The 26977-nt window shown below is 43.8% G+C and overlaps 1 pseudogene across 1 annotated transcript in view; it reads left to right on the top strand.

The window, feature by feature from the left end:
- LOC106589866 (RNA binding protein fox-1 homolog 3-like) overlaps positions 1-26977 on the top strand; it is a 919181-nt pseudogene that overhangs the window by 145104 nt on the left and 747100 nt on the right. Inside the window, exon 2 of the transcript XR_014383051.1 lies at positions 11649-11755. The product of XR_014383051.1 is annotated as an RNA binding protein fox-1 homolog 3-like (transcript). The remainder of the gene's footprint in view (positions 1-11648; positions 11756-26977) is intronic.

The following is a 26977-nucleotide window of genomic DNA, read 5'->3' as shown; positions in this document are numbered from 1 at the left end:
TCTGTGTTTAGGTTAGAGTTCAGATGAAGGGATCATAAGGGTGCATGTTGGTGTCTTATTGTTTATCTTCTTAAGGATCGGACCCATTTTTTGGGGGGGTTCTTCAATTTTCACCTAAAATGACATACCCAAATCTAACTGCCTGTAGCTCAGGGACCTGAAGCAAGGATATGCATTTTCTTGAAAGGAAACACTTTGAAGTTTGTGGAAATGTGAAATGAATGTAGGAGAATATAATACATTAGATCTGTCAAAATATAATACAAAGAAAAAAAACAAATATATATATTTTTTGTTTTTTGTACCATCATCTTTGAAATACAACTGAAAAGCCATAATGTATTATTCCAGCCCAGGCGCAATGTGGATTCTTTCACTGTAATAGCTACTGTAAATTGGACAGTGCAGTTTCTGCACATATCAGATATGTCTGTGTCCTGGGATTTTTTTGTTTGTTTCTTACAACCTCATGCTAATCACATTAGCCTATGTTGGCTCAACCATCCCGCATAGAGGATATCATTCAGAGATACAGGGATCTTACAAAACAGATATGATTACACACACACACACACACACACACACACACACACACACACACACACACACACACACACACCACACACACACACACACACACACACACACACACACACACACACACACACATACTTGCCAGTCACACACACACACACACACACACACACGCCCCACGCACAAACACACACACACACACACGCCCCACGCACAAACACACACAAAAACACACACTCATAACTCTGTTCCCAGTTTGAGTTCCCAGCCATGACTGCCCAAATCATATTTTAATTTAATTCAGAATTAAATCAAGGGAACAATCCAACAGCCTCTCGCTCAGCAGCAGTATGTAGGCCAAAGCCAGGGGCTGTTATTTGACAATAAACCCAAGAGGAGCAACACAGAGGGGGCTTTGATTTCAGTAATCCCCCCTTGCCTGGGTGACCCAGAGCTATCTCTCTCTCTCATGGTTCCCTCTCTCCGTCTCTTTCTCCTCTTTATCTATCCCCCTCTCTCTACCTCTACCTTCTCTCTCTCTCTCATTCTCTCTCTCTCTCTCTGTCTCTCTTTTCACCTCTCTCTCTCTCTCCCTCTCTCTCTCCTCCTGGGTTGTGTCTACTCATAGAAAAATGTGGGTTCCTCAAGAGTTGTTTTGGAAGGGTGATGTTTCTATGTGGAACCATATTGACCCAAAGAACCCTTTGAGCCTTTCAATGGCCGTTCCGGTTTATCTAATCTGTTGTGCTATTACATGTTATATATGACTACGACCAATGATGGTGTCTTGTGAAAGACTCATGTACAGTATGGCCAATTGAGAACGGTAGTAGTTCTCTCTTCTCTCCTCAGGGAGCCCCAGCTGTTCCAGAGCTAGCAGACCTGATTCGACTTGTTAATAAACACGATACTAAAACCTATTGAATGTAACAATATAACACGGCTATTAAACCAGAATAAAAAACCTTGTATAGTTCTACAAATAACCTTTGAGATTGAGAAAGGTTCTTACCATTCTCCACAAAGAACCATAAAAAGGGGTTCTATACAGCACCAATAAGGGTTGTAACCATAGCATAAACATTTTATTGTGCTATATAGAACATTTTGTTAATAGTTTTTTTATAGAACCTTACGAAAGGGTTCTTTATAGCACCTCAGGAAAGGGTTCTTTATAGAACCTCAGGAAAGGGTTCTTTATAGAACCTCAGGAAAGGGTTCTTTATAGAACTGTAGGAAAGGGTTCTTTATAGCACCTCAGGAAAGGGTTCTTTATAGAACTGTAGGAAAGGGTTCTTTATAGCACCTCAGGAAAGGGTTCTTTATAGAACTGTAGGAAAGGGTTCTTTATAGAACTGTAGGAAAGGGTTCTTTATAGAACCTTAGGAAATAGTTCTTTATAGCACCTTAGGAAATGGTTGTTTATAGAACCTTAGGAAATTGTTCTTTATAGAACCTTAGGAAAGGGTTCTTTATAGAACCTTAGGAAATGGTTCTTTATAGAACCTTAGGAAAGGGTTCATTATAGAACCTTTGGAAAGGGTTATTTATAGAACCTTATGTGTGTGTAACCTTTATTTAACTAGGCAAGTCACTTATTAAGAACAAATTCTTATTTACAATGACGGCCTACCCTGGCCAAACCTGGGCCAATTGTGCGCTGCCCTGTGGGACTCCCAATAACGGCAGTATGTGATACAGCCTGGACTCAAACCAGGGACTGTAATGATTCCTCTTGCACTGAGATGCAGTGCCTTAGACCGCTGTGCCACTCGGGAGCAAATTGCCCCAAGCCCCAGGCCTCAGGCTTCACCTCCTCTCCTCTTTTCTCCTCCTTTCCTCTCCTCTCCATGACCGTTCCCATCTCCACTCTTAAGAGGGAGGGGGGAGAGGAGCGGAGATAGAGAGAAGTGGTTGTAGGCTGCCAGGATGAAGGGATGGATGAGAAGAATAATGAAAGGAGGGAGGGAGGGAGGGAGGGAGGGAGGGAGGGAGGGAGGGAGGGAGGGAGGGAGGGAGGGAGGGAGGGAGGGAGGGAGGGAGGGAGGGAGGGAGGGAGGGAGGGAGGGAGGGACTTCTTGGGCTGGATAGAGGGATAAAGTGAGGAATGTAAAAGAGACTAAGAGTGAACCTCAGAGGTGCCTCCAGGCATTTTAAAGTGTTATGGAGCCAGGGATGGGACAGCATACAATCTGCTGGGTTTACTGAGGACAACCCTATGTGTGTGTCTGTTTACTGCCTATAATGTTTCGTCTATAATACAGTTGAAGTAGGAAGTTTACATATACTTGGAGTGTTTAAAAGTCATTTTTCAACCACTCCACAATTTATTTTTGTTAACAAATAATAGTTTTGGCAAGTCGGTTAGGACATCTACTTTGTGCATGACACAAGTCATTTTTCCAAAAATAGTTACAGATTATTTAACTTATAATTCACTGTATCACAATTCCAGTGGGTCAGAAATTATGACCATTGTTATGTTTGGAGGAAAAAGGGGGAGGCTTGCAAGCCGAAGAACACCATCCCAACCATGAAGAACGGGGGTGGCAGCATCATGTTGTGGGGGTGCTTTGCTGCAGGAGGGAGTGGTGCACTTCACAAAATAGATGGCATCAAGAAGAAGGAAAATGATGTGGGTATATTGAAGAAACATCTCAAGACATCAGTCAAGAAGTTAGCTTGGTCGCAAATGGGTCTTCGAAATGGACAATGATCCCAAGCATACTTCCAAAGTTGTGGCAAAATGGCTTAAGGACAACAAAGTCAAGGTATTGAAGTGGCAATCACAAAGCCCTGACCTCAATCCTATAGAAAATGTGTAGGCAGAACTGAAAAGGTGTGTGTGAGCAAGGAGGCCTACAAACCTGACTCATTTACACCAGCTCTGTCAGTTTGATTGGGCCAAAATTCACCCAACTTATTGTGGGAAGCTTGTGGAAGGCTACATGAAACATTTGACACAAGTTGCACAATTTAAAGGCAATGCTACCAAGTACTAATTGTGTGTATGTAAACTTCTAACCCACTGGGAATGTGATGAAAGAAATGAAAGCTGAAATAAATCCTTCTCTCTACTATTATTCTGACATTTCACATTCTTAAAACCTCTTGGGGCTAGGTGGGACGCTAGCGTGCCACCCGTGGTGCACTCCATCAACAGCAGGTGCATTTCAAGAGCGGCAAATTTGAATCCAAATAAATGTCAAAATTCAAATTTTTCAAAAATACAACTATGTTACACCATTTGAAAGATAAACATCTCCTTAATCTAACCACGTTTTACGATTTCAAAAAGGTTTTACGGCGAAAGCATAAATTTAGAGTATGTTAGGACAGTACATTTACAAGAGTTGTGTGTAATGTTTTGTCAAGTCAAAGACAGGGTCACCAAAACCATAAAACCAGCTAAAATGATACACTAACCTTTTACAATCTCCATCAGATGACACTCCTAGGACATTATGTTAGACAATGCATGCATTTTTAGTTCTATCAAGTTGATATTTATATCCAAAAACAGCGTTTTACTATGGCATTGATGTTGAGGAAATCGTTTCCCTCCAATAACCGGCAGTCAAGTCAGCGTCACAAATTAAATAATTAAAATTAGAAAACATTGGTAAAATATTATATTGTCATTTAAAGAATTATAGATTTACATCTTTTGAACGCAATCAACTTGCCAGATTTAAAAATAACCTTACTGGGAAATCACACTTTGCAATAATCTGAGCACTGTGCCCAGAAAAATACGCGTTGCGATACAGACTAGACGTCATGTTGGGGAGATCTAAAATCGAAAATACTATGTAAATAATCCATTACCTTTGATTCTCTTCATCAGATGTCACTTCCAGGTATCACAGGTCCATAACGAATGTAGTTTTGTTCAAAAAAGCTCATCATTTATGTCCAAAAATCTCCGTCTCGTTAGCACATGATGTAAGCCAGCCGGACTTCTCGTCATGAACGAGGGGAAAAAATATATTTCCGTTCGTTCAAACATGTCAAACGTTGTATAGCATAAATCATTAGGGCCTTTTTTAACCAGAACATGAATAATATTCAAGGTGGACGAATGCATAGTCTTTTATAACGTATTGGAACGAGGGTACCCAACATGAAGTAGCGCGCCAGGTGTCTAATGGGACATCACCGTTCCATGGCTCTTGTTCGGTCAGATCTCCCTCCAGAAGACTCAAAACACTTTGTAAAGGCTGGTGACATCTAGTGGAAGCAATAGGAAGTGCCAAAATATTCCTAAACCCCTGTGTTTTTCAATGGGATAGGTTTAAAGTCAATACAACACATCAGGTATCCACTTCCTGTCAGAAAATGTCTCAGGGTTTTGCCTGCCAAATGAGTTCTGTTATACTCACAGACACCATTCAAACAGTTTTGGAAACTTTAGAGTGTTTTCTATCCATATATAATAAGTATATGCATATTCTAGTTACTGGGTAGGATTAGTAACCAGATTAAATCGGGTACATTTTTTTTATCCAGACGTGCAAATGCTGCCCCCTAGACCCAACAGGTTAAAATAAAGTGGTGATTCTAACTGACCTAAGACAGGGGATCTATACTAGGATTAAATGTCAGGAATTGTGAAAAACTGAGTTTAAATGTATTTGGCTGAGGTGTATGTAAACTTCCAACATCAGCAGTATATAAATGATTTTTGTGAGGACCTTAACATTTTGGATGAAAGTACTGTGCAGTATCTTTGCTTGTCAGGGCCTTGAACGATGTTGGAATTAGATGTTACACAATAATAATGGCAGAGAGTGGTCTTTGTCACATTCATACAAGCAGGCAAACATGTGACCAGAGTGAGCTAGAAGAATAGACTACAGCCTCTATTATAAAAAACAAAAAACATAATGAATTCATGTAGCCGTCCATTTTTGTGTGTTGCCATTCTTTTCCAGTTTCTGGAAGGCTCATTATTTCATGGTTCCTTTTTGTTCTGGCCGACAGGCTGGGAGCCATATCCTGTTGTACAGTATGACTGGATTTATTCACTGCAGCGGTGGAGATCTGTACTGTACTGTACTACACACTAGGCTTGTCACCATACCAACATTTTACAGACAATATGATAGCAGGCGTAGTATCGTGATACTATGGTGGAACAAAATCCATGGCCTGGCAGCCTGTTCGCCCCGTCCCCCCGGACGCTTGTTCACGTTTTCTAAACGCTCTCCAAAAACCGCTCACTGGAATTCACACTTCTTCTCAATACAACGCACTGAATTTTAACGTCACACTGATAGAATACTGCATAGAATGGCTGATTTGCTTATATTTGCAAAAGGCCTAGCTGTGATTTGGCTGGAGGAATGGGAGGAAGGAATAAGCAGTACATCAGTGCAGGTTGCTGAAGGGAGGACGGCTCATAATAATGGCTGGAACGGCACAAATGGAATGGCATTCAAACACCTAGAAACCGTGTTTGATACTATTCCACTGATAACGCTCCAGACATTACCACGAGCCCGTCCTCCCCAATGAAGGTGCCACCAACCTCCTGTGATATACAGCTGAAGTCAGAAGTTTACATACACTTAGGCTGGAGTCATCAAAACTTGTTTTTCAACCACTCCACAAATTTCTTGTTAACAAACTATAGTTTTGGCAAGTTAGTTAGGATATCTACTTTGTGCATGACACAAGTAATTTTTCCAACAATTGTTTACAGACAGATTATTTCACTTACAATTCACTGTATCACAATTCCAATGGGTCAGAAGTTTACATACACTAAGTTGACTGTGCCTTTAAACAGCTTGGACAATTCCAGAAAATAATGCCATGGCTTTAGAAGCTTCTGATAGGCTAATTGACATTGTTTGAGTCAATTGGAGGTGTACCTGTGGATGTATGTCAGGGCTTACCTTTAAACTCAGTGCCTCTTTGCTTGACATTATGGGAAAATCAAAAGAAATCAGCCAAGACCTCAGAAAACAAATTGTAGACCTCCACAAGTCTGGTTCATCCTGCTACCATAGATAGTCAGGCTTATTGAGGTAGTATGTACATGTAGGTATGGTTAAAGTGACTATACATGTATTATAAACAGAGAGTAGCAGCAGCGTAAAAAGAGGGGTTGACGGGTGGTGGGCCACAATGCAGATAGCCCGGTTGGCCAATGAGCGGGAGCACTGGTTGGTCGGGCCAATTGTGGTAGTATGTACATGAATGTATAGTTAAAGTGACGATGCATATAAGATAAACAGAGAGTAGCAGCAGCGTAAAAAGAGGGGTTTGGGGGGGGCACACAATGCAAATAGTCCGGGTAACCATTTGGTTACCTGTTCAGGAGTCTTATGGCTTGGGGGTAAAAACTGTTTAGAAGCCTTTTTGTCCTAGACTTGGCACTCCAGTACCGCTTCCCATGCGGTAGTAGAGAGAACAGTCTGTGACTGGGGTGGCTGGAGTCTTTGACAATTTTTAGGGCCTTCTTCAGACACCGCCTAGTGTAGAGGTCCTGGATGGCAGGCAGCTTTGCCCCAGTGATGTACTGGGCCGTACGCACTACCCACTGAAGTGCCTTGCGGTTGGAGGCGGAGCAATTGCCGAACCAGGCAGTGATGCAACCGGTCAGGATGCTCTCGATGTTGCAGCTGTAGAACCTTTTGAGGATCTCAGGACCCATGCCAAATCTTTTTAGTTTCCTGAGTGGGAATAGGCTTTGTCGAACCCTCTTCACGACTGTCTTGGTGTGTTTGGACCATTCTAGTTTGTTGTTGATGTGGATACCAAGGAACTTGAAGCTCTCAACCTGCTCCACTACAGCCCCGTGCGATGAGAATGGGGGCATCCTCGGTGCTCCTTTTCCTGTAGTCCACAATCATCTCCTTAGTCTTGGTTACGTTGAGGGATAGGATGATATTCCGGAACCACCCGGCCAGGTCTCTGACCTCTTCCCTATAGGCTGTATCGTTGTTGTCTGTGATCAGGCCTACCACTGTTGAGTCGTCTGCAAACGTAATGATGGTGTTGGAGTCGTGCCTGGCCATGCAGTCGTGGGTGAATAGGGAGTACAGGAGGGGACTGAGCACGCACCCCTGGGGAGCTCCATCGTTGAGGATCAGCGTGGCAGATGTGTTGCTACCTTGTGGTGGCTAATTTCTGCATTACCAAATGAGGAGAGTTACAAACTTCACACACCAGTCAGAGTTATACTTAAACTACATCTTTAATAATTAGAGCTTTGCAAAAGCACTTGACTTTCAATGATGCGCCATCTCTAATGAACCATTGAAAGTGACAACACAAAGGTACAAAGATCTTTTATAGCCAAGATACACCCCTCTCAACGTACATGACGAACCACAGATCTTAGGAACAGTTCACAAAGAAAGACTTTTACTTGAGAGAGGAGCATCCCATAGCCAAACAGCATTCGCTATAAATTATCGTTCAGTTTGGTCCCTAAGACGAGGTTCTATTCCCGTTCCTGGTACTTCATAGCACAAAAACACAATTTCATCCAATGGCATAAATCAATTGACAACTCTAGATACTCCCATCTCAAGTAAACCCCCTCTTGACTCCACTCCTGGACAAGCTCACTGAGGGGAGTGAGCCTCTAGGTCATACACTATCCCAAGATAAGTGCAACATCAGAGGGGACATACAATGGTTCCAGACACTGTCATACACCTTCCCCCAATGCCAAAGGAGGGAGTGACTTGCACACAGACATTGTGGAGACAAGTAATTGGTTCCCCATTAATCACGCCATCCCTTCACATGGTTTAACAGATACATTCACATATGAAGACAATGTTCCATCCTGTCCTCTTCCCTTTCTGATATTCTGAATAGCACCAGGGATATGTGAAAGACAAGCCTGACCTCTCCCCTCTCTGGGCCCTAAGTGACTGAGCCCCAGCTGAGGAAAGAAGTCAGGCTTCCAACACCAGAGTCCAAAGGGATACATTCTGATTAATCCGCCACAGCCTACCCTCACCACCTGGCGGCGGCCTGTCAGGAAGTCCAGGATCCCGTTGCAGAGGGAGGTGTTTAGTCCCAGGATCCTTAGCTTAGTGATGAGCTTTGAGGGTACTATGTTGTTGAACACTGAGCTGTAGTCAATGAATAGCATTCTCACATAGGTGTTCCTTTTGTCCAGGTGGGAAAGGGCAGTGTGGAGTGCAATAGAGATTGCATCATCTGTGGATCTGTTTGGGCGGTATGCAAATTGGAGTGGGTCTAGGGTTTCTGGGATAATGGTGTTGATGTGAGCCATTACCAGCCTTTCAAAGCACTTCATGGCTACGGACGTGAGTGCTACGGGTCTGTAGTCATTTAGGCAGGTTGCCTTTGTGTTCTTGGGCACAGGGACTATGGTGGTCTGCTTGAAACATGTTGGTATTACAGACTCAATCAGGGACATGTTGAAACGAGAAAACACTGCATAAGGAGTGGAGAAAGCACTGTATAATGATCTGTATGCCGTTGTGTCAGTCAGGGGAACAACACTGCATGATGATCTGTGTGTCAGTCAGGGGAACAACACTGCATGATGATCTGTGAGTCAGTCAGGGGAAAAGCACTGTGTTAAACCTACACTAACATATCTAGATGAAGCATTGATTGTAGACTATTCCATGCCTCTGGTGCACAAGAAGAGAAGACAGTCTTGCCTAATACTGTGAATGTCCTGGGGACTAGTGGCTGTTGTTTAAATGTAACTGAATTTATCAATAAAACTGACTTCATAAACATTTCATGACAGACACCAGTATGTTCTTTAGATCGGTAGGGATGGAAAAAGTTGGTAGTAACATATGAAAAGGTACTACGGTATTCTAAAATGTTGGTATCACAAGAATAATGACGTTTTGGTACCATGATATTACCGTGGCACTGGTATACCGTGCAACATTACTACACACACACACCACTACATACTCACACACACTACTATACACTCACACACACACACAAACACACAGAGAGCCTGTTTAATGTAGAACTACTCACAGTAGGGTAATACGTGATATATTCTTTGTGTATGTTGTGTGTGTGTGTGTGTGTGTGTGTGTGTGTGTGTGTGTGTGTGTGTGTGTGTGTGTGTGTGTGTGTGTGTGTGTGTGTGTGTGTGTGTGTGTGTGTGTGTGTGTGCGTGAGTGCGTGAGGGTGTGCGTGAGTGCGTGAGTGTCTGTGGTTGTGTGTAGTTGTGTGCAGTTTGAATCAATCAATCAATGAAATGGCATTTATAAAGCCCTTTTTACATGTATCAGCAGTTGACACAAAGTGCATATTCTGAAACCCAGCCCTTGGCTAAAACCCCAGGCTGAACTGTGAGGTTCAAGAGAGGTGTGACAAAGTGAGGAAGAGACTGCTCTTATCAGCCTCAGATCAAACACTAAGCTATCAGAGAGAGATGGAGGGAGGGAGGGAGGGAGGGAGGGAGGGAGGGAGGGAGGGAGGGAGGGAGGGAGGGAGGGAGGGAGGGAGGGGAGGGAGGGAAAGAGGGGGAGGGAGAGAGAGAGAGAGAGGGAGAGGGAGGAGATAGTGGGGGAGGGAAAGGGGGAGGAGAGAGAGAGAGATGGGGAGGTAGAAAGACAGAGAGAAAAGCGGGATGGAGGGGAGAGGGAAGGGGGAGGGAGAGAGAGATGGGGAGGTAGAGAGACAGAGATTAAAGCGGAGGGAGGGAGGGGAGAGGGAAGGAGGGAGGGAGAGAGAGATGGGGAGGTCAATTGACAGATAGAAAGGCGGAGGGAGGGGAGAGGGAAGGAGGGAGGAAGAGAGAGAGATGGGGAGGTAAAGAGAGAAGCAAAGGAAGGGAGGGGAGAGAGGAGGGAGGGAGAGAGGCACAGGTAGGGAGGGGAGAGGGAAGGACGGAGTGAGAGAGAAATGAGAAGAAAGTGTTCAAGCAGGAGATGGCGAGAGAGAATGAGAGATTGTATGAAAAAGAGAGAGTGAAAGTGAATGATAGACAGAGAGAGAAAATAAATGGTTTTGAATTGAGTCGCTGCAGTCTGTGCAAGGCCAGTGGATTGATGAAAGTCGGTGTGGGGTAAAGTCACCCTTATCTCTGCCAAGTTTCAGTACTACACATTTACTACACAGTACAATTGTACAGTCATCCATAATATCTGTCTCTATACTGCCAATACACAGTCACTATTACTGTTTCTACTGTGTTTCTACTGTGTTTCTTCTGCATCATCTGTGTTTCTACTGTGTTTCTTCTGCATCATCTGTGTTTCTTCTGTGTTTCTAGTGTGTTTCTTCGGTATCTATTGTGTTTCTCTGTTTCTACTGTGTTTCTACTGTGTGTCTGTGTTTCTACTGTGTTTCAACTGTGTTTCTACTGTGTTTCTTCAGTATCTATTGTGTTTCTCTGTTTCTACAGTGTTTCTACTGTGTCTGTGTTTCTACTGTGTTTCAACTGTGTTTCTACTGTGTGTCTGTGTTTCTACTGTGTTTCTGTTTCTACTGTGTTTCTACTGTGTGTCTGTGTTTCTACTGTGTTTCTGTTTCTACTGTGTTTCTACTGTGTTTCCATTGTGTTTCTACTTCTACTGTGTTTCTACTGTGTTTCTACTGTATCATCTGTGTTTCTACTGTGTTTCTACTGTGTTTCTACTGTGTTTCTTCAGTATCTATTATGTTTCTCTGTTTCTACTGTGTTTCTACTGTGATTCTACCGCGTGTCTGTGTTTCTATTGTGTTTTTACTGTGTTTCTGTTTCTACTGTGTTTCTACTGTGTGTCTGCTTCTACTGTGTTTCTACTGTGTTTCTACTTCTACTATGTTTCTATTGTGTTTCTACTGTGTTTCTGTTTCTTTCTACTGTGTTTCTACTGTGTTTATAGTGTATGTCTGTGTTTCTACTGTGTTTCTGTGTCTCTACCATCCTCTGCCCATTCACCAGTGCTCTGTGTGTGTATGTGTGTACTCGGTGTGTGTACTCAGTGTGTGTCCATGTGTACCTTCACGTACAGACAGAGGTGATGATCATTAGCTGATATCGACACAGCTTAAAGATAAGGTCCGAACACACAACGTATCCCCGTGTGAATTCACAAACTAACTCTCTCTCTCTCGTTCTCGCCCCTCTCTCTCCCCCTCTCTGTCTTTCATGCGTGTAGGAGAGAATAAATGCTGAGTGTGAGAGAGAGGAGCGTTAGACACCAGTGGACATCATCTTTCCAGACCAAGGCCTTCTGGGATTGCTGCTGTCGGCAGATACAACAAGGTAGGACTCACCTTCATCTCCTTCACACACACACACACACACACACACACACACACACACACACACACACACACACACACACACACGCACACGCACACACACATACACATACACACACACACACACACATTACAACCCATTATGCATTACAACTATAAACAACTGATTGACAAACTTGCGTTAGAACGCATTACTGTCAACGTCTATCGACAAGGTGTTTTCAGGACACAGCCCTCACACTGATCATGTCTTTGAAACTTGCAGATTTAATCTGACTGTTAAAAAGAGTACTAAAAGCTATGTGAACAGTCTGCGTGGAAGCCTATGAAATGTTTGTTATACTATTACAAATAATATTAGTGGATGTATGACGTGAACAGTGGAGGCTGGTGAGGGGAGGACGTCTCGTAATAATGGCTGGAATGGAGCAAACGGAATGGCATCAAACACAAGGAAACCAAGGAAACCATGTGTTTGATGTATTTGATACTATTCTACTGATTCCGCTCCAGCCATTACCACGAGCCCTTCCTCCCCAATTAAGATGCCACCAACCTCCTGTGGAAGCGAATAGTTGATTATGTTTGTAATAGTTAGTGGAAGGGTTGGTGGAGTAACTGATTAGATGTAATCAGATTTTCTTTTTAAACTATCTAACTGTAATCCATTACATTAACACCTAAAGTATTTTTTATTTGATTACAGATACTTTTGAAAAATGTTATGATTACTTCTTGGATTACTTTTAAATTCAGAAAGGATGTTTATAAAAAATATATTATGACACTTTTCTGTTTTACCTGGTTAGTTGATGTGTTGACTCTTCCTGATTACTGTTCTCTCCATGGGAGACCAAAGGTTATTCATGTATGTTTTTGTGTATGTTTGTGTGTGTGGGTGTGCTTGTGTGTTTGTGTGCGTGCATGTATGTGCGTGTGTGTGTGTGAAAGAGAGATTAATATGAGTGGAGATTGCGAGACATGGCAGTACCACTCAGGAGAGATCTCACAATGATCAAGCCAGAGCCAGAGAACCCAGAGAACCCAGAGAACCCAGAGAACCCAGAGAACCCAGAAAACCAGAAAACTGGGTTGGAGGCAGCGGGGGTCCATGGGACTGTTTAGGCCTAGATATGTGTGTGTGCTTGAAGGACTTTAAAATCTGGCAGAAATATGCATGCCGAAGCTTGGGGATCTTCTTGGAAGAATCTCCCTCCCTCCCTCTCGCTCATCCCTCCCTCCCTCCCTCCCTCCCTCCCTCCCTCCCTCCCTCCCTCCCTCCCTCCCTCCCTCCCTCCCTCCCTCCCTCCCTCCCTCCCTCCCTCCCTCCCTCCCTCCTCCTTATCTCCTCTCTATCTCCAAAAGCAGTTCTAAAAAATGGCTGAATTGGTGACATTGTAAAAATATATATGTTTTAGCTCCAGAGCTCCAGAGTTGGAGGGATCTGAGAGAGTTAGTACACAGGCCAAGTGTTGCTTTCTGTGGGTAGAGGAAGCAGCAGAGAGGACCTCAGATCCACGACATAGGCACTCTCAGGAAGACTGAGAAGGATAAACAGGAAGATAGATATGGTAGGGTTTGCATAGGACACAGATACTTTATTGTGTTGAATGTATTTACACAAAATATAAATAATATCTCTATATTGTTTGGTAGTCTACTTTGCTATGAATCAAACCTATCAAAATATACTGTGCATAAACCTAACACAAGTCTCACGTCCACATTCTGGTCGGAATCCTGGTCCTTTTCCACTGCCTATTCCATTCTCCTCCCTCACAGAGCAGAGCATATAACCTAGCAACATAAGTATTCTGGAATGGCTGTGGAGCACAAAGATTCCAAGTTGTGCTCAAGTGGCTGTCTCCGTGGGTTACCAAGCCACCATCATGTCCAAGGGGCATGAGGGTTAGTTTCCCACCAAGGGCTATCCCACCCCCAGCAGGGACACACACACTCGTCTACTCCCAAGCCCAGTGAGGAGGCACCTACACACACATACTCTATTCCCAGTCCCAGCTTGAGGGCCAGAGGAAACACAAGAGCAAAGACTCCCAAGGGCAAGGATGTATAAGAAGGGAAAGGAGAGAGTGAGAGGGAGAGACAGAGAGGGATGGAGGGAGGCAGGGAGAGGGCATAGGGAGAGAGGGAATACGACAGTACAGAGTATAACTACAGTAATACGGTAGTACAGAGTATAACTACAGTAATACGGCAGTACAGAGTATAACTACAGTAATACGGCAGTACAGAGTATAACTACAGTAATACGGCAGTACAGAGTATAACTGCGGTAATACGGCAGTACAGAGTATAACTACGGTAATACGGCAGTACAGAGTATAACTACAGTAATACGGCAGTACAGAGTATAACTACAGTAATACGGCAGTCCAGAGTATAACTGCGGTAATACGGCAGTCCAGAGTATAACTACAGTAATACGGCAGTACAGAGTATAACTACAGTAATACGGCAGTACAGAGTATAACTACAGTAATACGGCAGTACAGAGTATAACTGCGGTAATACGGCAGTCCAGAGTATAACTACAGTAATACGGCAGTACAGAGTATAACTACAGTAATACGGCAGTACAGAGTATAACTACAGTAATACATTCTACATCCAGTGGATTCATCTGTCCTATCACGACAATTCTATCCACATGGCACCCTATACCCTACACAGCGCACTACTTTTGACCAGAGACTTGGTCAAAAGTAGTGCACTATCATAAATAGGGTGCCATTTTGGACTTCGCACCTGCCATCCTATCAGTATGGGTTGCTGCTTGTCTGCTTTTCCGGTGAGGTTCCCTGTGCGTTTTCTCATGTATTTTATATGATATAGTGGAATGTTCTCTTTTTGAGCTCTCACAGGGAGCAACATGCCTCTCTATCTCTGATAGCTGCTGTTGATCAATAGCAATATAGCATCAGTGTGTGTGTGTGTGTGTTTGTGTTTATATATAGATGTGTGTGTAGGAGTTGATGCGTGGGGGATTGAATTTCAGACTGAAATGGTCCTCTCCACCACCTACCCATAATCCTTCACACCTTTTATTGCCTTTTCTATTATGTCCTCCATCTTGGTTTTATACTTCATCATGGCTCCCTCCTTCCTGCCTATAATACTCCTTGGACACACACGAACGCAGGCACAAACACACACACAAAACACACACACACACACACACACACACACACACACACACAGACACACACACACACACACACACACACACACACACACACACACACACACACACACACACACACACACACACACACACACACACACACACACACACACCCCTCCCTGTCCTCTCTTCCATCTCACCTTCTCATGGATGTATTTAGTCGTATTTCAAAGCGTAAACATGTGCTGTTGTGTCCTGGCCGATGGTAGCATAGCAGCAGCCTTTTCATGTGTGTTGTGAATGTGTTGTGAATGTGTTGTGAATGTGTTGTGAATGTGTTGTGAATGTGTGTGTGTTGTGAATGTGTTGTGAATGTGTTGTGAATGTGTTGTGAATGTGTGTGTGTTGTGAATGTGTTGTGAATGTGTTGTGAATGTGTTGTGAATGTGTGTGTGTTGTGAATGTGTTGTGAATGTGTTGTGAATGTGTTGTGAATGTGTGTGTGTTGTGAATGTGTTGTGAATGTGTTGTGAATGTGTTGTGGATGTGTGTGTGTTGTGAATGTGTTGTGAATGTGTGTGTGTTGTGAATGTGTTGTGAATGTGTGTGTGTTGTGAATGTGTTGTGAAAGGGTTGTGAATGTGTTGTGAATGTGTTGTGAATGTGTTGTGAATGTGTTGTGAATGTGTCTTTGAAGTGAGAAAAGAAGCAGACGGATCAGCTAAAAGCTCTCCATCTCCTAGCCCTGAAAAGGTGCTTGTCATTCAGCCACACAGGTAGCAGAGGTGGACCTCTCTCTCTCTCTCTCTCTCTCATTCTCTCTCCTGGTGGATTGATGGGACATGTAGATAGATGCATGTTGTCCATGAATACTGATGTGATGCCATCTCTCTGTGTGTGTGTCCCAAATGCCACCCTTTACCCTACATAGTGCACTACTCCTATGGTCCCTGAACAAAAGTGGTGCACTATATAAGGAATAGAATGCCATTTGGGACGAAGAACCCTGCTTGCCCTCTGTCAGGCAGCCATCTTGTATTGGCTCCTCAGAGACAGGCCAATCCGATTCCTGATTGATTTTAATTGCTGGGATATTGAGAGGAAAGAGGAGAGAAAATAACAATCACATGAATAAGAAAAGGAAATGTGGTAACGCTTGACAACACAGTCACTTGCTCCAATAAATGGTCAATCATCGGTGTCTGAGTGTGCATGTTTTAGCTCGTTTACATGATTAAGAGTGTGTGTGTGTGTGTGTGTGTGTGTGTGTGTGTGTGTGTGTGTGTGTGTGTGTGTGTGTGTGTGTGTGTGTGTGTGTGTGATTTAAGGAGACAGGGTATGAGGTGTGTATTCTGTGAATACTCTGGCCAGAGGATGACACAGACTGGCACTCTGTCATCAGGTTGTGACTCAGAATGGGTGACGTGTGTGTGTGATTTGTGTGTCACCACATCTCTGTTTGTCTGGTCTGTCCATCTGTACGTATATCTGTCTGTTTGTCAGCCACTTCAGGTATGCTGAGAGAGAGAGAGAGAGAGAGAGAGAGAGAGAGAGAGAGAGAGAGAGAGAGAGAGAGAGAGAGAGAGAGAGAGAAATTAAGGAGTCGGGGTCATACACTGTATGTACAAAGTATGTGGACACCCCTTCAAATTAGTGGATTTGTCTATTTCAGGTACACCCGTTGCTGACAGGTGTATAAAATCGAGGAGGTGTCCACATACTTTTGATCATGTAGTGTATCTATCTCTAGCTGTTCACCTCTTTCTTTTTTTTCTGGAAAATCAAACAGATGACAACTTTATTAACCCACGACTGATTTACAGGGGGACGCTCTTCATTTTGGAAATGGACGGCTTGCTATCACTCTTTAAGATTGTTGTTTTTTTCCCTCTTGTCATTCTTTTTTCTACAAGTGGATGAAGGGAATAAATCTGCTGGATAGTCAGCAGGTAGTTTCATCTCCCATTTCCCAGACCTGAGGAGTTGAACGCTTATTTCATCACACAGATTATATAGTCTCACACAGAGTGTCGCTAACACCCCGTTTGACCGGCTCGAAAATACGTCAAAGCATTTTCTTTTTACTCGATCTGAAGTGAAAATAAATCTTTGTCACAGAGTTACTCTGCTTCTGTATTTTATGCTGAGAAAGAGAGTGAGAAAGAGATGGGAGAGAAAGTACTCTGTAAAGCTGAAAAAGAGAGAGACAGAGATATGAGCGAGAGAGATGAGAGAGAGAAAATGAGTGAAGCAATGAATTGTGGTAGGGAGAAGAAGCCTCAAGATGCTCAGTGTTAAAGGAAACTACTGCAGGATAATCTTGGATTTGAAGTCTTCCTCTGTTGAAGTCACTAGAGATTCATCTTTAAGATCACTCATCTATCTACTGCATTCTGAAACGTACAGTACCAGTCAAAAGTTTGGACGCTTACTAATTCAAGTTTTTCTTTTTTCTTCTTCTACATTGCAGAATAATAGTGAAGACATCAACACTATGAAACAACACATATGGAATCATATAGTAACCAAAAACGTGTTAAGCAAATCAAAATATATCTTATATTTGAGATTCTTCAAAGTAGCCACCCTTTGCCTTGATGACTGCTTTGCACACTCTTGGCATTCTCTCAAGCTATAAGGGCACAAGGCGAGACCCAAATGCAGACACAGGAGGCAGATGTTTGAGCTCCGATATTTATTATATCAAAAGGGGTAGGCAAAAGGCAGGTCGGGGACAGGGGAGAGTTCATAAACCAGGTCAGAGTCCAAACAGTACCAGGCGATAGGCAGGCTCGAGGTCAGGACAGACAGGGGTTCAGTGAACAGGTCTGAGTCCGAGCAGTACCAGAGGATAGGTAGGCTAGAGGTCAGTACAGGCAGAGTGGTCAGGCAGGTGGATACGGCATCAGGACAGGCAAGGGTCAAAACCAGGAGGGCTAGGATAAAATAGAGAGTGGGAAAAATAGGAGCTAGGAGAAAATGCTTGTTGACTTTGCAAAACAAGACAAACTGGCACAGAGAGACAGGAAACACAGGGATAAATACACCGGGGACTATTGGGGAAAATGGGAGACACCTGGAGGTGGGTGGAGACAATCACAAAGACAAGTGAAACAGATCAGGGCGTGACACAACCAGCTTCACCTTGAATGCTTTTCCAACAGTCTTGAAGGAGATAACCACATATGCTGAGCACTTGTTGGCTGTTTTCCTTCACTCTGCCGGTCCAACTCATCCCAAACCATCTCAATTGGGTTGAGGTCGGGTGATTGTGGAAGCCAGGTCATCTGATGCAGCACTCTATCACTCTACTTCTTGGTCAAAGAGCCCTTACACAGCCTGGAGGTGTATTAGCTCATTATCCTGTTGAAAAACAAATGATAGCCCCACTAAGCGCAAAACAGATGGGATGGCGTATCGCTGCAGAATGCGTTGGTAGCCATGCTGGTTAAGTGTGCCTTGAATTCGAAATAAATCACTGACAGTGGCACCAGCAAAGCACCCCAACACCATCACACCTCCACCTCCATGCTTCACGTTGGGAACCACACATGCAGAGATCATCTGTTCACCTGCTCTGCATCTCACAAAGTCACGGCGGTTTGAACCACAAATCTCACATTTGTAGTCATCAGACCAAAGGACAGATTTCCACCAGTCTATTGTTTATCGCTCGTGTTTCTTGGCCCAAGCAAGTCTCTTCTTATTGGTGTCCTTTAGTGGTGGTTTCTTTGCAGCAATTTGACCATGAAGGCCTGATTCACGCAGTCTCCTCTGAACAGTTGATGTTGAGATGTCTGTTACTTGAACTCTGTGAAGCATTTATTTGGGCTGCAATTTCTGAGGCTGGTAACTCTAATGCACTTATACTCTGCAGCAGACGTAACTCTGGGTCTTCCTTTCCTGTGGCGGTCCTCTTGAGAGCCAGTTTCATCATAGCGCTTGATGGTTTTCGCGACTGCACTTGAAGAAACTTTCAAAGTTCTTGAAATGTTCCACATTGACTGACCTTCAGGCCTTAAAGTAACGATGGACTGACATTTCTCTTTGCTTATTTGAGCTGTTCTTACCATAATGTGGACTTGGTATTTTACCAAATAGGGCTATCTTCTGTATACCACCCCTACCATGTCACAACACAACTGATTGGCTCAAATTCCACAAATGAACTTTTAACAAGGCACACCTGTTAATTGAAATGCATTCCAGGTGACTACCTCATGAAGCTGGTTGAGAGAATTCCAAGAGGTGTCATCAAGGCAAAGGATTGCTACTTAGAAGAATCTCAAATATAAAATATAATTTGATTTGTTTAACACTTTTCTGGTTACTACATTATTCCATTATTCTACATTGTAGAAAATAGTACAAATAATTGAATGAGTAGGTGTGTCCAAACTGTTGACTGGTACTGTATATAGTTTGATATAATGGAGGGGAGGTCCACACACACACACACACACACACACACACACACACACACACACACACACACACACACACACACACACACACACACACACACACACACACACACACACACACACACACACACACACACACACACACACACAAAAGCAGATATATGTAAACTATCAGGCATTTGTGAGACAAACACCTAGCCATACACTTCCCCACTGTGGCGACTCACACACTATCACCTTCATGCACACAGACAGGTGACAGAGTCAGCAGTACATCTGCCAACCCAACAGACTGGGGTGTGTGTGTGTTGAAAGTGATTGTCTAAAACTCAGTAACACTGGGAATCTGGCATGTCTCTCTGCCTCCTGTTCTTAAACCAGGACTGGGAATCTGGCATGTCCCTCAGCCTCATGTCCTTAAACCAGGATTGGGAATCTGGCATGTCTCTCAGCCTCATGTCCTTAAACCAGGACTGGGAATCTGGCATGTCCCTCAGACTCATGTCCTTAAACCAGGATTGGGAATCTGGCATGTCTCTCAGCCTCATGTCCTTAAACCAGGACTGGGAATCTGGCATGTCCCTCAGACTCATGTCCTTAAACCAGGATTGGGAATCTGGCATGTCTCTCAGCCTCATGTCCTTAAACCAGGACTGGGAATCTGGCTAGTCTCTTAGTCACACACACACATATGCTAACATGCAAGTGTGTGTACGCAGGTGTGTGTGTGTGTGTGTGTGTGTGTGTGTGTGTGTGTGTGTGTGTGTGTGTGTGTGTGTGTGTGTGTGTGTGTGTGTGTGTGTGTGTGTGTGTGTGTGTGTGTGTGTGTGTGTCGACCAAATAATAAGTGTAGCCTTTCAGTCATGTTTCTAAACAGCGCTAACCAGAACCTCATTAGCAAAACCTGAATCCACAACATTTGGTGCAATAACTTGTAAACATATTAAAAATGTATTTAAACCTACAGGCTTTGAAAGCACATTTTTAATTTGCTGTCCTCCCCAATCTACTATTTACAACATTCCTTGTAAAAATGGCCCTGAAACTAATATTTCAATATTGAAAAGATGATTAGAGTGTGGAAAATGTGGTTGATCATCAGCAATAATCTTGAATGATAATTTGTATTTGCGTTTCGTTGTGTGTCAGTGTGTGGTATTTGAGAGAAAGAAAATCTGCCGTGCAGTTTGTGATATTGTATAGAGAGAGTGTGATTTGTTCCTTCATATAATATGAATTCAACAGCAACCCTGACTCAAGGTGTGCGTCCAAATAGCACCTTGTTCCACATTGATCTACATTTGACCAGAACCCACAGGGGACTATATAGGGAATAGGGTCCAACTGACATAATAAACTGAGTTGATCAATGAGAGAAGGATGGCTGAGGGTGTGTCCTGGAGGGGATTGGAGAAAACGGGGAGGAGAAGTAGAGGAGAAGTGGAGGAGAAGAGGAGGAGAAGAGGAGGAGACGAGGAGGAGAAGAGGAGGAGACGGGGAGGAGACGGGGAGGAGACGGGGAGGAGACGGGGAAGAGACGGGGAGAAGAAGGGTCGGAGATGGGGAAGAGACGGGGAGAAGAAGGGTCAGAGATGGGGAGGAGAAGAGGAGGAGACGGGGAGGAGACGGGGAGAAGAGGAGGAGACGGGGAGGAGACGGGGAGGAGACGAGGAGGAGACGGGGAGGAGACGAGGAGGAGACGGGGAGGAGACGGGGAGGAGACGAGGAGGAGACGGGGAGGAGACGAGGAGGAGACGGGGAGGAGACGGGGAGGAGACGGGGAGAAGAGGAGGAGACGGGGAGGAGACGGGGAGGAGACGAGGAGGAGACGGGGAGGAGACGGGGAGGAGACGAGGAGGAGACGGGGATGAGACGGGGATGAGAAGTAGAGGAGACGGGGATGAGACGGGGATGAGACGGGGAAGAGACGGGGAGGAGACGGGGAGGAGACGAGGAGGAGACGAGGAGGAGACGGGGAGGAGACGGGGAAGAGACGGGGAGGAGACGGGGAGGAGACGAGGAGGAGACGGGGATGAGACGGGGATGAGACGGGGATGAGACGGGGAAGAGACGGGGAGAAGAAGGGGAGAAGAAGGGTCGGAGATGGGGAAGAGACGGGGAGATGAAGGGTCAGAGATGGGGAAGCGACGGGGAGGAATAGGGTCGGAGATGGGGAAGAGACGGGGAGGAGAAGAGGAGGAGACGGGGAGGAGAAGGGTCGGAGATGGGGAAGAGATGGGGAGGAGACGGGGAGAAGATGGGGAAGAGACGGGGAGAAGAAGGGGAAGAGACGGGGAGGAGACGGGGTGAAGAAGGGGAAGAGACGGGGAGGAGACGGGGAGGAGACGGGGAGGAGACGGGGAGGAGAAGGGGAGGAGATGGGGAGGAGATGGGGAGGAGAAGAAGAGGAGATGGGGAGAAGAAGGGGAGGAGATGGGGAGGAGAAGGGGAGAAGATGGGGAAGAGACGGGGAGAAGAAGGAGAGGAGATGGGGAGGAGAAGGGGAGGAGATGGGGAAGAGATGGGGAGAAGAAGGGTCGGAGATGGGGAAGAGAAGGGGAGGAAGTGGGGAGGAGAAGAGGAGGAGACAGGGAGGAGAAAAGGAGGAACCACACACACACACACACACACACACACACACACACACACACAGCCCACTGACTAGCTTAGTCAGCCCACTCTCTCCAGTGGCACCAGGGGGACTCACAGTCGGACCTTGGCTGCAGATTGGTCTGTGTGTCCATCACAGATGGGAAGAATGGACCACCCCTTAATAATCCACAACCTCCAAGTACAAACCTACATCTCTCTGTGTGTGTGTGTGTGTGTGTGTGTGTGTGTGTGTGTGTGTGTGTGTGTGTGTGTGTGTGTGTGTGTGTGTGTAGTATTTTAATTTAACATACATTTACATGAGTGTTCACCGGACCAAATGTTCTTGTCGTTATATTAGTGGACATGAGACTACGTGACCCTGTTTTAATATTACAACAAACATCCTCTGCTCCTTGTGCTACTAGGACCTGAACACACCATTAACAAGCTGTCAGGGTGCCCTGCACACACACACACACACACACACACACACACACACACACACACACACACACGTTGCGTATGAATTCACCGAGGTAGTGTCCTGATAGATGGTAATTATCATAACAGCTGTTGGTAGTTGTTAGGTGTGTGAGTGTGTGTGTGCGTCTGCGTCTGCATGTGTGTGTGTTTGTGTCTGTGCCATCAACAGACAACATCAGAATGTCCTATTTCCTGCTTTTTACTGTCACATGACTACATTTCCATTGATTGGACAGCAATGCAGGCAATATTCTATATATTTATATATTTCTTCCTGTAGGCTTATTATCATTGACATAAATGTAATCTGCATGGTAAAATACGTTTTCCTTTAGTGGGAAAAGCAATCCTTCACCACATCGCTATGAGTAGAATGCATTATTAGGGTCATCATATCATTATATAGATGTTTTTAAAGGTTATTCTGTGCGTCCTGGTCTAGCGTTAATGCATTATTAGGGACATCATATCATTATATAGATGTTTTTAAAGGTTAGTGATTGTTGCCTGGTCCATCGGTAATGACCCATGTTAATGAAGTCTGCGGTTTCGGCATCGGTTCAAATCCGGCCTACTGCCCTTATCTCTCCCCGTCCTGTTTGATTTCTCTGGGCTGACACTGATCAATATGTCCAAATGAGCTAGTCAATGGAGGTCAGCTGCTGTACATAGACATATTGATATTCTTCCAAACAAGCTAATTCTGGTTCAATTAGCTTTTGGTTATAGATGTGGCCATAAGCCACAACAAGGATTTATCTGTTGCAGGGATTTAGCCGAACTGGGGGACGCTGTTGGTACTATTGCTGAGTATTTAAAACATTTTCTGTCATCTGAATATTTTTTTTTTTTAGGGGATTTTACTGTAGATATGCTTACCCCGACCATTTTAAGAATATGTCTTGACTTTAACCTGATTCAGTATAAATCATTTCAAATTCATTATATTAAGCAAAGCAGACGGTATCATAGTATTGATTAAAAACATTTACGGATAGCCAGGGGCACATTCCAACACTCAGTCATCATTTACAAAAGATGCATTTGTATTTAGTGAGTTTGTCAGATCAGAGGCAGTAGGGATGACCATGTGTTGTCTTGATAAGTGCGGGAATTGGGCCATTTTTTTGTCCTGCTAAGAATTCAAAATGTAATGAGTACTTTAGGCAGGGTCAAATCAAATCAGGTTCAGATACAAGGCCTCGAGCTTAATGACGTGCATGGAGGGCGCTATGGTGTTGAATGCTGAGCTATAGTCAATGAACAGCATTCTTACTTAGGTATTCCTCTTGTCCAGATGGGATAGGGTAGTGTGCAGTGCGATGGCGATTGCATCGTCTGTAGTTAAATTGGGACGGTAAGCAAATTGAAGTGGGTCTTGGGTGACAGGTAAAGTAGAGGTGATCTTTAACTAGTCTCTCAAAGAACTTCATGATGACAGAAGTGAGTACTACGGGGTGATAGTCATTTAGTTCAGTTAACTTTGCTTTCTATGGGTACAGGAACAATGGTGTCCATCTTTAAGCATGTGGGGACAGCAGACTGGGATAGGGAGCGATTGAATATGTCTGTAAACACACCAGCCAGCTGGTCTGCTCATATACGATACGGCGTCTTTAGCCGCGTCCTCAGAGCATGAGCAGACCAGCTGGGCCGGCAGCCTTGCGAGGGTTAACACGCTTAAATGTTTTACTCACGCAGGCCGCATCGGTGGCACTGTGTTATCCTCAAAGCGTGTGAAGAATGTGTTTAGCTTGTCCGGAAGCAAGACTTCGCTGTCTGCGACGTAGCTTGTTTTCCTTTGTAGCCTGTGATTGTCTGTAGATCACATACGTCTCATGTTGAACTGTTGAATTCTGACTCCACTTTGTCTCTATACTGACGTTTTGTCTGTTTGACTGCCATGTGGAGGGAATAAGTACACTGTTTGTATTCTGCCATATTCCCAGTCACCTTGCCATGGTTAAATGTGGTGCTTCACACTTTCAGTTTTGCAAGAATGCTGCAATCTATTCATGGTTTCTGGTAAGGGTAGGTTTTAATAGTCACAGTGGGTACAACATCTCCTATACACTTCCTGATAAACTCAGTCGCCGTATCTGTGTATTCATCAATGTTATTATCGGAGGCTACCCGGAACATATCCCAGTCCACGTGATCAAAACAATCTTGAAGCGTGGATTCCGATTGGTCAGACCAGTGTTGAATAGTCCTTAGCATGTGTACTTCCTGTTTGAGTTTCTGCCTATAGGAAGGGAGGAGCAAAATGGAGTCATGGTCAGATTTGCAGAAAGGAGGGTGGGGGAGGGCCTTGTAGGCATCACAGAAGTTGGAGTAGCGGTGGTCGAGTGTTTTAGCAGCGAGAGTACTACAGTCAATGTGTTGATATAACTTCGGCAGCCTTTTTCTCAAATTTGCTTTGTTAACATCCCCAGCTACAATAAATGTGGCCTCAGGATATGTGGTTTCCAGTTTGCATAAAGTCCAGTGAAGTTCTTTGAGGGCCGTCGTGGTGTCGGCTTGAGGGGGGATATACATGGCTGTGACTGTAACCAAAGAGAATTCTCTTGGGAGATAATACGGTCGGCATTTGATTGTGAGGTATTCTTGGTCGGGTGATGTCATCACAATCACACTATGACACGTTAATCATGAAACATACACCCCCGCCCTTCTTCTTCCTGAAGAGATAGTTAAAGTAAAAGTTGTCAAAAATATAAATAGTAAAGTAAAGTACATATACCCCCCCAAAAAACACACTGTGTTCCGGTCGAATTGGAACAATATACAAGTTTTCTCTCTGAAAAATGTAGTCAATTTAATCTGATTGTCTTAAGGTTCCAGGACTTCGTCCACACAGGGCATCTGAACACACAACATACATTTAGATTATTTTCATTACGTTTTGGGTGTTTTATTTAACTTTTGTACACTTGAATGGGTGAGACTACAATTAGTGTATACTTTTTTTACCTTTATTTAACTAGGCAAGTCAGGTAAGAACAAATTCTAAATTTCAATGACAGCCTAGGAACAGTGGGTTAACTGCCTTGTTCAGGGGCAGAACAACAGATTTGTACCTTGTCCGCTCAGGGATTTAAAGTTGCTAGGCCAACACTCAAACCACTAGGCTACGCTGCCACCCCAAATTGAATTCAGGCACATGCCCATTCAACAGATGGACACAATTCCTCTCCCAGACCCCCACCTGCATGTGTGTTTGAGCACACACACACACACCTCACTCCCCTTCTTGGCTTCCATGGCAACCTCCACAGGAACCTTTCCCTAATAGAATCTTTCCCCCACAGGAACCACACCTGTGGCATTCTCACAAACAATCGCAACGTTGTTTCAATAATATATAGAACTTTTCTCGCAGCTCTGGTATACAAAGCTTTTTTGAGGCCTTGCTCACAATTCATTCTGTGGCAGCACAATGACCACACGATATACTGTATGTGAGGCTCTTGATCATGTCTTTATCATGACACTGGTGAGGAGGAGAGAGTCCTTGTTAAACTTTGACACAAAATAGTCAGTGATAAATAGCACAATAGGTTTCATATGAGTATTTGTTATAGTCAAAATAATCCATACATTATGCTTTTTTTACTTAAAAACTAGTTGTATGAGCTCAGGTCGATGAGGCCTACAGGCCATAAATAGCAAATAGAAGTTATTAAAAAGATCTAACATAAACATTAGGTGATAATATATGTATTATTATGGATTTATAATCAGCTATAATGGGGGCGATCATTTTGGACCGGGAACAAATAATTAATTAACATGAAATGAACACAACAGTAGAGTTAAGTAATAGTTTAAAGTATTTTTACGTATGTACTTTACACCACTGCACAGATTAGTGTAAGAAATCCGCCATGATTGACTTGATTCTGACAAATTACCCCCACAAGTACTTGTCCAGTGGTGTCTTTGCTACTGATCTCAGTAATCACTGTCTTATTGCATGTATTAGAGATACAGTACCAAACAGATGAACACTGATTCTTATAGAATTATGAAGAGAAATTAATTCAAAAAGCTTTTATTTATTATATGTATTACTCTGCCTTCTCCTGTACCAGCTGCATGCCTGAATTAGCTCTAGACCTGTTCTTATCTATGTTAACCTCTGGCAGATTAACATGCGCCCTTTAAATGTCTTAGAGTTAAAAAAGAACAAATCCTTGGTCCTCTATAGAGCTTTCTGATCTTATTATGATGAGGAATCAGGTCTAGGCTAAGGCTAGACAAAGTGACTCTGTACCTGATTGGCAGCTTTTCAGGCAATCAAGAATGCTACTTCCTCATTTCTATCTCTTGACTTTGCTGGTGTTCTGTAAATATTTTGGAAAACAGTTAATGCACTGAAGCGTGAAAATTCAGTAATTGTTTCAGTAATGGCATCATTACTGAGAAAGTTTGAAAAGTGATGCTTTTAATTAGAATTTTATACTGGCAGGTATTTTATTTGAACAAAATGGTTGTTTAATTGACCCTAGTCAGCCAGTTGACTTCCAGCCTCTAGTTGGCTTGGTGGAGGATCCAACAACTTCTAGTGAATCCACATTTT

The sequence above is a fragment of the Salmo salar genome, chromosome 28 (genome assembly GCF_965601325.2).
Source record: "Salmo salar chromosome 28, fSalSal1, whole genome shotgun sequence".
NCBI classification, from domain to species: Eukaryota; Metazoa; Chordata; class Actinopteri; order Salmoniformes; family Salmonidae; genus Salmo; species Salmo salar.
Note: the sequence above shows the minus strand (reverse complement) of the source record. Positions and strands in the feature narration are given on the sequence as shown.